General features: G+C 38.5%; 1 protein-coding gene and 1 non-coding gene across 8 annotated transcripts in view; one reads left to right on the top strand and one right to left on the bottom strand.

Annotated features, from left to right (window-relative positions):
• The window catches only part of LOC127874669 (cyclic AMP-dependent transcription factor ATF-3-like), a 116,273-nt gene that overhangs the window by 61,704 nt on the left and 36,359 nt on the right, over window positions 1-18,210 (top strand). The window lies entirely within an intron of this gene.
• Trnag-gcc (transfer RNA glycine (anticodon GCC)) lies at window positions 4,893-4,963 on the bottom strand. The gene has a single exon. It is a non-coding gene; the product is annotated as a tRNA-Gly (tRNA).

Below are 18,210 nucleotides of genomic sequence, written 5' to 3'. Positions count from 1 at the left end.
CAGAGTCTATACTTCGCTTGTTTCTTGGACCAACCCATGCTAAATAGAATAGTATTATCATCACCCTAACGAATTAGATGTCTATTTGCCACTAACATCTACAAAAACAACGGATATATTGCTTAAGTTAACTACTTTAAAAGCATACATTATTTTCTAGTTTAATAACTTAAATAAGGCTATTTAATCACAAAATGATCCAAATTATAACACCTATATCTTTGCATGCAAAAAATAAATTATCAAATATGATCAATGATCGACATAAACTACAGGGTCGACATAAAAAATCTGGGCCGGTTGTGTTTTCAGAAACAAATAGCCGTTTTATGCCTTATGATAATAACTCTTAATATTCTCCTCACAAATGTTAGCAAAACTAAAATAATAACCGGCCTTATTTATGAGTTATTTAGTTTGTTTTACCATAGGCTCCCATCTGACCAACGGATAATTGGCGAAACATAATAGAGCGCGTTTGTTACATAGCGGAACTGTTTATAGATTAACAGTCATCAATCGTAACGCTACCTTGGTGCAAATGCATAAATCAAAACAATAACTGAATACATACACAGCCCTAATACACTTTCTGTGGAGTGCTAGGAAATTTAATTCTTAGGTCGTTCAGTCCTACGTCAATAATTAACGCAGATTTTATCAGCGAAAGCTTTAAAGCGACCTTTTCACAGATTTTGGCATGCATTGAAGTTTGTCATTAAATGCTTTTTATTGATAAATGTAATTATTGGATTTTAAAAGCTCCAGTAAATAAACAAGAATAAAAAATAAATAAAATAAAAGAAAGAAAAAAAAGTATCCCTCAAATGGGCTCGGACAGCTGTCCTCTGGAGTAAAGTCTAACGCTTAGACCACTCGGCCATCCGTGCTCATACAATGCGTGATGCATTTTACACTTTATATTAGCAATCCTCGTAGTATCACAAAATATAACGGCAACAACAGAACTCTCTAAATTATTAAATCGATTCGCGTTGCAACTCTTTATAGTTTTCAGGTTTTTAAACCGTCAAAAGATGCATATAATGGATATTTAAGAGCATGATAAATGTTCTGTATTCCTATTTTCTCACAAATATTATAACTACAACGAAAATTTGCGAATCTGAAACATTTTTCTTATTTTTTGTCAATTTACCAAAACGTGAAAAGGTGCCTTTAAGCTTAGTGCCGTGATACAGCTTTGGCATTAAAACCATATAAGTTGAATCCGTGTCTCGCATTGTTAATGTTTTAATGGCATTGGATTATTTTAGTCGCGTTCCGAGAAAACTGAGCATGATGCATGTGCGTAAAGTGTCGTCCCAGATTAGACTGTGCAGTCCGCACAGGCTAATCAGGGACGACACTTTCCGCTTTTATGGTATTTTTAGTTTCAATGAAGTCCCTCCTTACCGAAAATCAAGTAAAGCGGAAAGTGTCGTCCCTGATTAGCCTGTGCGGACTGCACAGGCTAATCTGGGACGACACTTTACGCACATGCATTATGACCATTTTTATCAGAACGCGACACATATAATAGTGCTGATAAGAAGCATCTCAAGGCAGAATACGTACAAAAAACAGGACCATGTGGCCATTATATTATATAAATAAGATATTATTTATACAACAGTTTGTCTCATAACTAGTTATTAACTACGCTCACCAACATTATTGCTACCGCTGCTTTATCCACCGCCACCATCAATAATATCGCCATCTCAATCGATACAATAACAACAACTACAGCTACTACGGCGACGATGACCATTATCATTTAATTAAGTGCGAGGTTCCGCGGTCACAAACGCTTAAATCGGCGTTGAAAAATTGTATGCGCGAAAATAATAATATAACAAAAACACACCAGAAAGAAACCGATGAAAATATCCACATTTTTTTTCAAACAGAAAAGACGCATTTCAGACAAGTCAAAAGTAAAGAAAAAGCGTGTGAATAATTCTGACGAATGTTCATTACATAGAGCCTCTCCGAAACTATATTATTGTTTACCTCATTATGCAGTCCATGAATGGACCATCCTGGAATGTTAGCATGTTATTTCGGGAAAATTGACCATACCTGTAACTAGTCGACACCTAACTACCTGGAATAATTGTTATGAATTCAGTTAAAGCAATCAGAGACTCAGCCTCGCTTAAAACATTAATTAGTATAAACGAAATTTTCTACATCGTCAGTTTGCCTATTGATTTCTTTTGAAAAATGATGATTTATCGCCCCTAATATGTTTTCAGAACTCAGACCAAGTCCCACTGTGGCGTCTCCAAATGATTTATTACTACCCCGGGAGGACGTGATCACGAGAGGTCGGCTTAAAAAGGTTGGCATAGTGTGTCATTTTATCGTCAGTGTGTCTATGTTGACATATTTTGCTCTGATTCAGAATGAGGCTTCATTCAATACGAAAATGTCGCCTATTAAATAGTTGTGAAATTATTTGTTTGAAATTTACAGTTGATTAGTTTTATGAATGCAGAACTATACACGAGAACTTTTGGTATGTGTTTTTTTTCTTGTCTGGAACTTGCAAAAAGCTGCCCTTCAAGATATCAATATTTTAGCGATTTCTGCATTTGTCTTATTCATTCAACGACAGTAATCAGGTTTCGGTTTTTAGTTTTCAGTGTTGCAGGCTATGTCTGACATGACATGATACGTGAGCAGTTACTAGCGCGAAGAATAGTTCCACAATAAGAATGTAGTTCGCCCCCCCCCCCCCCCCAAAAAAAAAATAAATAATAATAATAAAAAAATTAAAAAAAATAAATAAATAAATAAACATAAATAAATAAATAATAAAGTAATAACACTGTGTTGCTGATTTACGCTTAGTCGTTGTTGCACTTTACTCTTTCTATGCACATATTGTCAAAGTGTGCATATTCTCGAATTTATCAACGAAACTTTAGATCAACCACAATTTCGCGTTCAGACTAGCGTGCATCAAACAAACCTGTTTGACATGTTTGCATTAACCGTTAGGGCCATCGTGGTTACACATTAAAATCCATAGGGCGACAATGCGATAGTGCGATAGTACGACGGCGACAATTCGATAGTACGGTGACCACAGTGCGACAATACGATGTCAACAGTGCGGTATAACCATGGCGACAATGCGATAATACGATGAAGACAGTACGATAACGCGATAGTACGATGGCGACAACGCGATAATACGATGACGACAGTGCGATAGTACGATGGCGACAATGCGATAGTGCGATAATATGATGACGATAGTTCGACAATACGATGGCGACAGTGCGATAGTACGCTGGCGACAAATTGACAATGCGATAATGCGATAATACGATGACGACAGTGCGATAATACGATTGCGACAGTGCGATAGTACGATGGCGACAAGTCGATAGTGCTATAGTACGATAGCGACAATGCGATAATGCGATGACGAAAGTGCGACAATACGATGGCGACAGTGCGATAGTACGATGGCGACAATGCGATAATAAGATAACGACAGTACGATAACGCGATAGTACGATGGCGGCACTGTCGCCATCGTATTGTCGCACTGTCGCATTGCCGTCATCGTTCTATCGCGTTGTCGTATTGACGCCATCGTACTATCGCATTGTCGCCATCGCACTATCGCATTGTCGCCCTCTGGATTTTAATGTGTAACCACGATGGTCCTTACGGTATTCCGTAATTGATACATCACTTATTATTTCTTAAATATTTGCCGTGCTCTGTGAAAAGGGGGTTTAATGCATGTTCGTAAAACGTCGTCCCAGATAAGCCTGTCCGCACAGGCTAATCAGTGACGACACTTTCCATCTTAACTTGCATTAAACCTCCTTTTCACAGAGCACGGCTCATATATCATTTGTAATTCATGTAATACACATTCTACGAAGAGCTAAAAAAGAGCGTGTTCATATACCTGTATACAAATGTGCTACATTTCCTTCGCAAAGCTTTTAGCTTACTATCTAGAAAAAAAAATAAAATAATAATTTGCACTAGGGGCAAAGTAAATCATAATCAAGTATATGTTATTTAGTAACGATTGCATAAGTCCATGGTTGACGGAGCCACAAATCTTCTAAACATTAAATCGCGCTAAAACCTAAGAGCCTATAGACTTCATCCTTAGACGGAAGACTATTGTGATCAGGTGCCTTGGTACCGATAAACAAAGAAGCTGCCTTTGCAAATTTCATCTTGGTATGAGTACATTGTCCTGCCATTTTGTCAGCCGACGACTCGGCACGCGCCAGGCGCGCGACATTTATTCTCGTATTGCAGAGATACGATTTTAAGTTAACAGTAATCTGTATCGAGATTTGCACTATTTGATAAAATTCTGAACAAATTGAGCACAGATAGTGTTATAGTGTAAATGTATTGATATGTTTCAAATTGAACATAGATAGTGTTATAACTATTGTGATGTTATCTGTCTAGTTGAGAGACTGTAGATTATGTTGATGATTTATTGAGCTGTTTGTTAAAATGAGATTCATATTTTTTAAATCTTACTGTCATGTTCAACGTTTTGATTGTCCAATAACCTTTATGTCAACTTTAACTATCAGTCCAGATGCGTTTGGTTGAACTTGTTGATAACAATATAAAGGTTGAAAATGTATTCATAAAAAATCAATACAGTTCATCGGTTTTTATCCGTTTGGAATCTTTCCTGAGTTTCATATCTATGAGAGATGGATAAGCTATTGGCATTCATACACGGACTCAACAAAGGACGTGTCTTAAATATTGTATTGGGCCAGTCGTTTCGATTAAAGCAATGTCTTCAAATAAAGAGCGATTATAAATTGTATATCACCTTGGGTAAACTTTTTGAACGCTTAAACAACAAAAAAAAGGAAAAAGAGTGCATCGGCCGGGAATCGAACCCGGGCCGCCCGCGTGGCAGGCGAGCATTCTACCACTGAACCACCGATGCGATAAAACTACAGGTGGAAAGTTATTGATATATCGTTAGTATAACAGTTTACTAAAACACGTGTAAAGCAAAAGTTGTCCACGTGGCATTCGAGCGAGTGGCCAGAGTAAGTTTTTATTTAAACGTCTTAAAACTGAGCCGATACTTCTATACTTATTTTAGGCAAAATAATTAACCATAGAGATTGTTATTGCTTGACCGTTAATATTGTAAGTTCAATGTCTGTTAAGTTTACCTGTGCCACATCATTATTCCGTGCTTAAAAAATTGATCCTACATTATTATGAACGGAATACGCACACTGTCTGTAGTCAACGTATGATACAAGCATATATCATATACAGATAAGACCAGACCGAACGACCGTAACATAAAATAATAAATCTCAGTAAAACTATTTGCTACGGCCGGGAATCGAACAGGTCTCCCGCGTTGCAGGCAAGCGATCTATCACTGAACCACCGATGCAGTGAACAGTTAGTTTGTAAAGGATTGAAATAAAGCTACATTTTAAATATGTTTTAAATCTCAAAACGAAAGGATATGAGGGCGGGCAGCGGGTACGTAAGAAATAAGTGACAATGGGTCAGTCTGTATTCATACACTATTAAAATCATCAGTAGCATCACTCAAAGTAGTAAGTAGCCATTTAAAAATGGTTTATATATAAATTAGTTAAAATATTTAATGATGCAGTCATGTTCATTCTTACCTTCAACACCACCAAAGGACAGTCTGGATTCGGATCTGTACATAGAAACAGCACGCAGGGGCTGTAACTGTACCATACAAACTTTACACCCCGACCGATATTTCTCGTCTAGCTCCTAACTGCAAATGCATAACTTAAAAAAACAATGGCACACATTACATTTGAATATACTGGTATGTTGTGAACACACTTAAATCGACTTCAACTGCTAAAATTAGTGTATGTTGTACATACGTGTTACTCAAACTCACGGCCTTTATCAAACATACATAAAACACAGGTTTGCTAAATCAAAGTTTCGTGAACAAATATTTTAAAATATAATATTGAAGATAAAAATTAAAAGAAAACACACACGAAACAAAACACACCCGCCCGTTCACCCACGCACGCATACACACACTAACAAAATCAATGCTACCACTGCATGTATAAAATATAGAAACCCGACCCCGCTGTTCACGTGTGACATTGCGACCTGTTTCAAACTCGAGACGACGAGGTGGCTGTCTTCTTTGTATGAGATTACTAAGGTTTGTACATGAAAGTATTGAAAACTCATAAGACGAGATACGTTTTCAATGGTCCCGGTGACTAAGTGGTGCTATAGTATCAAGTCTTATTGTCATCCTGCGAGCAGATATGGGTATTCGTTTCGGCAGGGGGTAAGAACTGCCGAATCATGCGGGGCAGGTTGTTATTGTGTGTATCTATCGCAGACAGATGGTAAGATTTGTATGACCCAACTGTCTGTAGATCCAAGGTTAATCGATGTACAAGGACGGTGTTTTAGTTGACATGTTACGCTCTTTGAGTAATGCATGAAACTCATTCGCAATAAGGTATCTTCTTCTTCACAACGACATGATCGTCATGATCATCCTCATAGTCATCATCATCATCATCATCATCATCATCATCATCATCATCATCATCATCATCATCATCATCATCATCATCATCATCATCATCATCATCATCATCTTCATCATCATCATCGTCATCATCGTCATCATCGTCATCATCATCATCATCAGCAGCAGCAGCATCAGAAGCAGTAGCATCAGCATCAGCAGCAGCATCAGCAGCATCATTATCATTACCATCATCATCATCACCATCATAATCATCATCATCATCATCATCATCATCATCATCATCATCATCAATATCATCATCATCATCATCATCATCATCATCATCATCATCATCATCATCATCATCATCATCATCATCATCATCATCATCATCATCATCATCATCATCATCATCATCATCATCACCACCACCACCATCATCATCATCATCATCATCATCATCAACAACATCATCATCATCGCCACCACCACCATCATCACCACCACCATCATCATCATCATCATCATCATGATCAATCATCATCATCATCATCATCATCATCATCATCATCATCATCATCATCATCAATCATCGTCATCATCATCATAATCATTGTCATCGTCGATTTCGTTTTCATTGTCATCAGCATCATAACTGCCAATAGTTGCACCAACACCAAAAACAAAAACAGTGGCTGCAGAAAGGAAATACATTCCTTCGATCAATCGTTCGATCAAGTCGCCCGTGTTCACGTTGTATTATATTATATTATATTTGTTTTTAATATTGACCGTAGAACATCCCCTGGATAGATGTAATGATCATTGTGTGGTGCTCTTAACATCTGCGTCTGTTGATAAATGGGGCGATTAAAATACAAAACACTTTTGGTCCGGACTTTGTAAGTATGCAATTTGCCATTTTCGTTGTAACTTGAAGAATGCATTTAATTCTTTGCAATTTCTATCGTCGTTAATAAACATATACATTTCATTCCTTTCTTTTCTTCCGGTTGTTTAATACTTTTTTAACAACAATATAAAATATATATTTGTTTCATGTTAATCGTTCGATTCGAAGTACATCAAAGTAAACATATTCAGGTGCGCATTTAATTTTTAATTTTTAATAATGAATATGTTTCGTTTTGCCCTTGTGAAATGTTAGTTTCTTATTGCATACGTGTCAAAAGGTTTCTAATAAAGCACATTAACAGATACGACCTGGCGTTCATAAATTAATAGTTCATAACAGTCGCGCCATTTGGATTCAAATCGATCTATCATAGCGCGGGTCTTGGTATATACCGACAATGACTGTGCATTTAAAAAATAATAACAACAAAAATATAATAGAACAGTCACTACCTTTTGTATCTTTATCTTTCTTTTGTACATTATGAATAAACGACATAAACAGATGTTTCGATATTTATCGTTTTGATCTATTTTCGTTGATACATAATCGCCATAATTAAGATATATATCAGCTGATAGAATTATCCTTCATTATATATTATCTTCTACAACTTGTTTTCTTTTACCTTATTGTCACACATGGAGTCAAGTTTCAAGTCGGGCGTCGAAATTGTACGTCGCGCGTAGTAATTTCGGGGTTATATTACGCGTGGAGTAGTTTTGCGGCAAAACTATACTATAATTCTTCCTTGGCCGATAACCTTGGAGTATATCAAATGTCATAATTACGGTGAATAGTTTTAGTCATAATGTGTGATAGGGTTCTCATGACCTGTCAGGTATTGTTAATGTATGTCGAGACGGCATTAATCATCGGGTGATAAGACGATTTGAGAAAACAATTAGCGGTCGTGCCGATTGCAATTAAATACGCATTTAACGTAGGCGGGCTTCAAAAACAAAACAAATACAAATAGATAAAAGACAAAAGGCATTTGTGAGTGTTTGTCCGTAACTAATAATTCGTAACCAGTAGATTTCACAAAGGACTTGGGACACTTCACAACTGATGCTCAGATAAAAGGAAGTGTTTCAAAACCAAGTGAAAAGTTGCCAAGTGATGCAATCTTCAATATTATTTTATTAGCAGTAGCATTAGAAATTAAACAATTTGCTTAATAACTGCAATGACATGCAAATTATTATTAGGTTGGACAATGCTTTTAAATGTTCGTTTACTTAAGTATCTGAATGGACAGGGTTTACCAATTTAAATGAAAAGCATTTGTTTTCATTTTTATTATACCTTTTCACTGGTAATGTGAATTGACGCGATGTCTTAAACGACGTTTGCAACTTTCTCCAATCGTCTAAATACATATTGAATATAAAACAATTAAATAGTTTGGCATATATCCGTCGTTCCCGAGGGTTATGACAATGAGTGAACAATTTTTAAGTGATTTTATTTTCATTTCTAACTTTCAAACAGGTGTACGTCGGTTCGATGTCCGCACTTATAACTGCAAAAAATATCGCATTAAACAGGCCGAAACATTTCTCAAAGATAGAAACCTAATTGAACACTGATCCTATTATTGCGGCCGCTCCCGCCCGCTGGTCAGCAACCTTCCGTCACGCACGGTAAATCACGCAAGAAGACCTCGTGCGCGGAAAGCCGATCCCGATGTCAATTACATCGCCGTTATTGAATTAATTGTTCCCAACTTTTCAGGCCTTTGTCATAAAATATTAATTTACTTTCCTTTGTGCTGCCGAAAAATTGCTCTAATGGTCGTGTTGTTTGATTATTTTATCACCGTTTCTAGTGGCGCGATCGACAATTGTTCGTAATTAAGACAAACTTTTAACAAATTGAATGTTATAGATGCGAGTAACGGTAATCTACCCGAATGACCATACTTTTATCGTCACAATACAATTGAATGACATTTGTAATATTAACAGTTAGTTGCAGGACGTTGAACTGCTAAACATAATATTGAAATAACCTAACAAAGCGTTGATAATTGAGTTTACTTCTTCGGTGACTACAAAGAAAAAAAACGTAAGGTAACATATCGATAATTGATTGAAGTAACTGATGACGTACTGAAATCTCCACGCAGAGTTGTCGTTCCATTCTTCCGCATGTAACAGTCGTACAGGTGATTGAACGCACTGTTCAAGAACAGAGTGTTCGCTTAGCAATCGGATGAAAACTGGGACTAAGGAAGGCTATGCCTGTACAAACAGTGAATGGGTAATTCAAAATATTCGGCACTATTGGTCCCATTAAACGCGCGTGTAAGACAATCCTGCAACACTAAAATCCAAGGTTACTAGACCCATCTCACACGACAACTAATATTAAAATGTGCGTGATATACTATCATACACAGTACAGACTCATGACACATCTATCATACCTTAAATACGGACTTAAGATATTCTTTTAACTGCGAATATTACACGATTCAAAAAGACAGATCTCATTACTTAAATGATTGTTTAAGAAATGTATTGCCGCGGGAAGAATGCCGTCGATTAAATATATTGCGCGTATCATGCGTAAATGAGTTCCAACGTAGCTCCGAGCTAGCTTGCACAGTCGCGCAGTCTGCTCGTGAGTTACCGTGCCAGCTATTGAGACCACGAAATCTTGCGTGTCTTTATGGCGGACATTATGCTCCTGACCATAGAGCGCGAATGCGCAGGCTGGTATCGAGGTACGCTTGCCACATTTGTCATAAGGCCCATTTTTGCATGACACGGGTCATTAAATGTTACAATCATTATCATTTTATAGTATGTTCACATGTTGATTTTGGTCCTAAGTGCGTAATCAATTAAAAAATAATATGTATAGACTCGTTGCTTCTGAGTCTCGATCGTTAAAATGAGCGTCTAAATCGACGGCAATAATTTGTTCCCATGGTGTCATATTCCTGAGAAAATTAAATTAAAAAGGGAAAGTATATGTGATAGTTTTCATCTGAAATAATCAAACTGTTCGATATTTATTTATAATTCCAATCAAACAACTAAATCGATTCGCCGACACAATAGCTATGAACACTTCGTTGTTTACATTCGAAACCATACACTATGAGAAATTGGGCTTTTATCAATTTATCAGACCGATAATCAAACGAATTTAATTTGATCATGACACGCGTCAAACAGTTGAAAGTTTGTAATGGGGGTCGATTTTGAGATCGAAATCATAACAATCGAATTAAACAGATATACGAACACGCAATTGACGGTTAAACCCCAGGTGTCGTTGTGCAAATAAACGCTGTCGAGTGCAGACTGTTTGATGTACGACAAGAACTGTTTAAAATCTCTGCACGGGCGGAAATCGGATCTTCGCTGTTTCGTGAGAAGTAGCAATAAATCCGACAACATACGGAAAACTTATCCCGTTGTCCAATCATAGACTATTGAACGTTTCAATAGCGCCCGAATAGTTTTTATCAATCGTTGTTTTCTTTTCTCTATACTTTTGTATAATTGACACGACCCCATTTGGGCTGAACTGTGCCATGGGCGATTGCAGTCAGATCTGGTTGCGCACGGGTGATAACTGACTCGTGCGCTGCAACTTTAACCTCTCCACGACGTGAAGGTATCTTTTGTTGGGGATATCTTTGGTTTCGGCACCGCCTTGACATGCACGTTATTTTGTATCCCATTACTTTAAAAGTTTGGCATAGCGTAACAACGGCAAGTAACTGCGAAAGTTGCTGAACTGTGTGTCAACGGATTATCGATATACAGATGAAAACTTAACGAGGGTGATGAACGTATGTGAAAAGAACGTTAAATTCGTTAGTCATATGTTTTGAACACAATAGGGTCTTGTAATATATACATATAACAATATATATATACACACATATCTTACGTGGTTAATTTAAATATAAACTTATATCCCCAGAAAAGGGACTTGTTCACGGTTTTGTGCATATATGTCTTTCACACAAGCGGTGGGCTTGCAGCGTGCATGTGTGATTGAATGAATGAACAATGGATTAATGAATTAATAAAAAATAAATGAATGAATTCAAAGGCCGTCCATCGGATGTTAGGATGACATTACATTATAACGCCCTCTACGTCCCCCCCCCCCTCTCCACCCCTCAGCCCACAATAAACTGACTTGCGCCCCCAACCCCTAGGCAAAGGCCCTAGTGACTCGTCCTTTAAAGTGCGTGTAAATAATAGTTTCTTATCAATTTTTATAATTATTAGTGAATTTTTTATCGGAAAACGGTGACCTGAAACACAATCAACGACTGTAATATGTGTGCTTAAAAACTTATTTCATGCGGTATAAATCTAGCTCGCTGAACAAATAATTACTTGAATAAGGGTTATTTCTAAACGCAAACTACGCGTTACATTGCATTGCAATATGTTTTATATTGTTTCACGTTGTTTCATTCGCTAAATTACAACATTGGGTTTTTTAATTAAACATTCCATTGTGTAAGAATTTTTGTTATAATGTGTTTTATAATTTTGCTTCATACGCATACATAGTTTGCAGACACGGGTTTTCTACATGCGGGCTCGCGTGCATTTAACTTCTAATTATATAGTAGTTTGGAAGTCCAAATGTTTTTTTCCATTACGTATTCACGAAATCCCGTAAAGTATTTTTTTATTTCTACGTCAGAACACATGCTCGACCGTCAAATTGTACAAAGCGACAACATGAACCGTTTGGGATATTGTTTCAGAAAAACCATTGTAATTAACGTACAATGTTGCAAAGTATATTAATATAACCCAAACGAGGAACAAATTACAATTTAAAAGATAAGTTTACATTGACAATGAAGGGCGGCGGTCTGTTGATAGCTGATACTGTCTGACAACATATTGGCGACATCATGCTTACGTTACCAAGGACAGAAATATTATGCAATAGTATTGGAGTTAAATTCAATAATATACCAAGTCACTCATTAGTTTACTGAAGCATCTCAGTACCGCAAGAAAGAGTCATCCGACTTTGACTTGAGGGACACTTTTACTGAGAAAGATAATATATCATGAACGCCGTTAACTTTAAAGGAAGGCAATCGGCGTCCCTCGATTTTAATAGCTACTTTATTGATAGGCAACTGGTCATATAAGAACGAATATCCCGTGCGAGTCTCGAACCTTCGACCTCCCGCAATATATCGCCGTTAGTACTTGTAAACGGGTAATATAACAGCCGCTTAGAGGGCCCAATAGTTGATCAATTAAAAATTTTGGAAGATATACTCATCTTCTGTTACAGCATCATTACATCCAGTAATTCCTTATCTTGTCTTATATATACTTAAAACCTAAAATAGTCTTAAAAGCTGGGTTTTGTTTTCATTATTACTAATTTCAAATTGTCGAAATGTACTTTCGAGATTTGGGTGTTGAATTGGAAGAATCGCATTAACAACTTAGGTAAGATATATCAGCAAAATATGTCACGGGTAACACAGGTATTGCAGGATTTTTTCCTGTTCATGATAGGCTAATCTGGGACGACACTTTACGCAGATGTATTCAACCCCTTTTTCACAGAGCACGGCCCATATCTTTGAATATTCACGATACCCGTGCTGGTATCGTGAATATTCAAAGATATGGGCCGTGCTCTGTGAAAAAGTGCTGGTATCGTGAATATTCAAAGATATGGGCCGTGCTCTGTGAAAAAGGGGTTGAATGCATTTGCGTAAAGTGTCGTCCCAGATTAGCATGTGCAGCCCACACATGCTAATCAGGGACGATAATTTCCGCTTTTATGATATTTCTTGTTTACAGAGAGTATCTTCTTAGCAAAAATCCAGTTAGGCGGAAAGTGTCGTCACTGATAAGGCTGTGCGGGCTGCACAGGCTCATCTGGGACTAAACTTTACATACATGCATTAAACCCCATTTTCACAGAGCACGGCCTATATGTAATCACTTTAAATAAATTACATCCATAGATGGGTATTATAAACTGACAGAAAATCCCCCTTTACGGATACACATATTTTTAGCTTAGTAATACTATTTAAAGAAACGTTTGATTCAAATTCAAAAATAGAATTAGACACTATTGCATTAGTATGATGAATGAAAATGGCCTTTAAATAGCGGGAGAACATTGTTATGGTACCACATCGCACACTTTCCTGCTTTGTGCACGAAAATGTTTCCATATTAACCCATTTATGCCTAGCGTCCTGAAAAAAGGCCTTGGCAAACAGCGTAGACCCAGATGAGACGCAGCATATTGCGGCGTCTCGGCAGGGTCTACACTTTTTGCTTAAACGAAATTCTGTAAGAAATATTCTAAAAATAGAAATAAATATACCAGACATCCCTAATTTTGGAAATAACTTGATCCAATTTAGAAGGATGGGAGAGTCCACTAGGCATAAATGGGTTAAAGTAAGACAATTAGTGTTTATACTCGTAGTGCTTGTAGGTATATAACGAGACAACGTTCTGACGCGATAAGATATATACTATCGTGTTTTCACTCAAATATTGTACAGTATGAATAAATATGTATTCACGTATGCATATTAAAAGAAGGCCATTCTGTTCAGCGATCCATAAATTTCATTGGCCTTTAACAGCCATGGGATTGCATAAAAGAGGGATTATATTCAACCGACGTTTATAAATATAAATGTGCAAACCCCAGTTCCGAATGAGGACTGCACAGGCTAATCTGGGACGACACATTACGCACATGCAGCAAACCCCTTTTTACAGAGCACGGCCCTTATATAATACAGATACTACCTCGTAAATAGAGATAAACACAAAAGTAGTATGCATATTTTATATACCTATGAGGGAGAGTCGTTACGCATTTCTTTTAAGACGTCTCATAAAATTAAGAAGCACACACACACTTACAAGTTCGTGCTTATATGACACGATTTGATTGCTTTTTCGTGGTAAATTCCATTTTGTAAATTAAATTCATACATTTCCTCGTCCTAGCATTGCAGGTATAACGCAATAGCATCTCTATCACGCTGGAGAAGGTCAACCATTTTATTTTGAAATTGGAATTATTATCGGCAAGTAGTAAAACAACATCGTTGCGATAAGAAACAAAAACTATTTATAACCGGTTTGGAGTTTATGCGTAATTATACATATCCGGAACAAATGTAGTATATTTATATCAGGAACAAAGATCACATGAGGCAATTTGCATTGACATTGAAACGCAGTTCTCCGAAGGTTTCCTTCCTTGTTGGTTAATTCACGTAGACAAAAACAGGTGCGTGAAGTTGGCTCGCCGTTCGACGTTCGACATTAGTTCAACATTCAAATTACCGAATGTCGAGCTGGCTCGGCATTCCAGCTCGACATTCAGTTCGGCATTCGCATATAATGTTGTATGCTTATTTTTGAATGTCGAGCTGGCTCGGCATTCCAGCTCGACATTCAGTTCGGCATTCGCATATAGTGTTGTATGCTTATTTTCGAATGTCGAGCTGGCTCGGCATTCCAGCTCGACATTCAGTTCGGCATTCGCATACAGTGTTGTATGCTTATTTTCGAATGTCGAGCTGGCTCGGCATTCCAGCGGGACATTCAGTTCGACATTCGAAGATAGTGTTGAACAATGTTTTTTGAATGTCGAGCTGGCTCGGCATTCCAGCTCGACATTCAGGTCGACATTCGGATATAGTGTTGTACAATAATTTTTGAATGTGGAGCTGGCTCGGCATTCCAGCTCGACATTCAGTTCGGCATTCGCATATAGTGTTGTATGCTTATTTTCGAAGGTCGAGCTGGCTCGGCATTCCAGCTCGACATTCAGTTCGGCATTCGCATATAGTGTTATATGCTTATTTTCGAATGTCGAGCTGGCTCGGCATTCCAGCTCGACATTCAGTTCGGCATTCGCATACAGTGTTGTATGCTTATTTTCGAATGTCGAGCTGGCTCGGCATTCCAGGTCGACATTCAGTTCGACATTCGGATATACTGTTGTACATTTTTTTTGAATGTCGAGCTGGCTCGGCATTCCAGCTCGACATTCAGTTCGACATTCGGAGAAAGTGTTGTACAATGTTTTTTGAATGTCGAGCTGGCTCGGCATTTCAGCTCGACATTCAGTTCGGCATTCGCAAATAGTGTTGTATGCTTATTTTCGAATGTCGAGCTGGCTCGGCATTCCAGCTCGACATTCAGTTCGACATTCGGATATAGTGTTGTACAATAATTTTGAATGACGAGCTGGCTCGGCATTCCAGCTCGACATTCAGTTCGACATTCGGATATAGTGTTGTACAATAATTTTTGAATGACGAGCTGGCTCGGCATTCCAGCTCGACATTCAGTTCGACATTCGAAGATAGTGTTGTACAATGTTTTTTGAATGTCGAGCTGGCTCGGCATTCCAGCTCGACATTCAGGTCGACATTCGGATATAGTGTTGTACAATAATTTTTGAATGTCGAGCTGGCTCGGCATTCCAGCTCGACATTCAGTTCGGCATTCGCAAATAGTGTTGTATGCTTATTTTCGAATGACGAACTGGCTCGGCATTCCAGCTCGACATTCAGTTCGGCATTCGCAAATAGTGTTATATGCTTTTTTTCGAATGTCGAGCTGGCTCGGCATTCCAGCTCGACATTCAGTTCGGCATTCGCATACAGTGTTGTATGCTTATTTTCGAATGTCGAGCTGGCTCGGCATTCCAGCTCGACATTCAGTTCGACATTCGAAGATAGTGTTGTACAATGTTTTTTGAATGTCGAGCTGGCTCGGCATTCCAGCTCGACATTCAGTTCGGCATTCGCAAATAGTGTTGTATGCTTATTTTTGAAAGACGAGCTGGCTCGGCATTCCAGCTCGACATTCAGTTCTACATTCGGAGAAAGTGTTGTACAATAATTTTTTAATGACGAGCTAGCTAGGCATTCCAGCTCGACATTCAGCTCGACATTCGGATATAAAGTTGTATAATAATTTTTGAATGACGAGCTGGCTCGGCATTCCAGCTCGACATTCAGTTCGACATTCGGATATAGTGTTGTACTATAAATTTTGAATGTTGAGCTGGCTCGGCATTCCAGCTCGACATTCAGTTCGGCATTCGCATATAGTGTTGTATGCTTATTTTCGAATGTCGAGCTGGCTCGGCATTCCAGCTCGACATTCAGTTCGGCATTCGCATATAGTGTTGTATGCTTATTTTCGAATGTCGAGCTGGCTCGGCATTCCAGCTCGACATTCAGTTCGGCATTCGCATACAGTGTTGTATGCTTATTTTCGAATGTCGAGCTGGCTCGGCATTCCAGCTCGACATTCAGTTCGGCATTCGCATACAGTGTTGTATGCTTATTTTCGAATGTCGAGCTGGCTCGGCATTCCAGGTCGACATTCAGTTCGACATTCGGATATACTGTTGTACATTTTTTTTGAATGTCGAGCTGGCTCGGCATTCCAGCTCGACATTCAGTTCGACATTCGGAGAAAGTGTTGTACAATGTTTTTTGAATGTCGAGCTGGCTCGGCATTTCAGCTCGACATTCAGTTCGGCATTCGCAAATAGTGTTGTATGCTTATTTTCGAATGTCGAGCTGGCTCGGCATTCCAGCTCGACATTCAGTTCGACATTCGGATATAGTGTTGTACAATAATTTTGAATGACGAGCTGGCTCGGCATTCCAGCTCGACATTCAGTTCGACATTCGGATATAGTGTTGTACAATAATTTTTGAATGACGAGCTGGCTCGGCATTCCAGCTCGACATTCAGTTCGACATTCGAAGATAGTGTTGTACAATGTTTTTTGAATGTCGAGCTGGCTCGGCATTCCAGCTCGACATTCAGGTCGACATTCGGATATAGTGTTGTACAATAATTTTTGAATGTCGAGCTGGCTCGGCATTCCAGCTCGACATTCAGTTCGGCATTCGCAAATAGTGTTGTATGCTTATTTTCGAATGACGAACTGGCTCGGCATTCCAGCTCGACATTCAGTTCGGCATTCGCAAATAGTGTTATATGCTTTTTTTCGAATGTCGAGCTGGCTCGGCATTCCAGCTCGACATTCAGTTCGGCATTCGCATACAGTGTTGTATGCTTATTTTCGAATGTCGAGCTGGCTCGGCATTCCAGCTCGACATTCAGTTCGACATTCGAAGATAGTGTTGTACAATGTTTTTTGAATGTCGAGCTGGCTCGGCATTCCAGCTCGACATTCAGTTCGGCATTCGCAAATAGTGTTGTATGCTTATTTTTGAAAGACGAGCTGGCTCGGCATTCCAGCTCGACATTCAGTTCTACATTCGGAGAAAGTGTTGTACAATAATTTTTTAATGACGAGCTAGCTAGGCATTCCAGCTCGACATTCAGCTCGACATTCGGATATAAAGTTGTATAATAATTTTTGAATGACGAGCTGGCTCGGCATTCCAGCTCGACATTCAGTTCGACATTCGGATATAGTGTTGTACTATAAATTTTGAATGTTGAGCTGGCTCGGCATTCCAGCTCGACATTCAGTTCGGCATTCGCATATAGTGTTGTATGCTTATTTTCGAATGTCGAGCTGGCTCGGCATTCCAGCTCGACATTCAGTTCGGCATTCGCATATAGTGTTGTATGCTTATTTTCGAATGTCGAGCTGGCTCGGCATTCCAGCTCGACATTCAGTTCGGCATTCGCATACAGTGTTGTATGCTTATTTTCGAATGTCGAGCTGGCTCGGCATTCCAGCTCGACATTCAGTTCGACATTCG

This window comes from Dreissena polymorpha, chromosome 3 (genome assembly GCF_020536995.1).
Source record: "Dreissena polymorpha isolate Duluth1 chromosome 3, UMN_Dpol_1.0, whole genome shotgun sequence".
Lineage (NCBI taxonomy): Eukaryota > Metazoa > Mollusca > Bivalvia > Myida > Dreissenidae > Dreissena > Dreissena polymorpha.
Note: the sequence above shows the minus strand (reverse complement) of the source record. Positions and strands in the feature narration are given on the sequence as shown.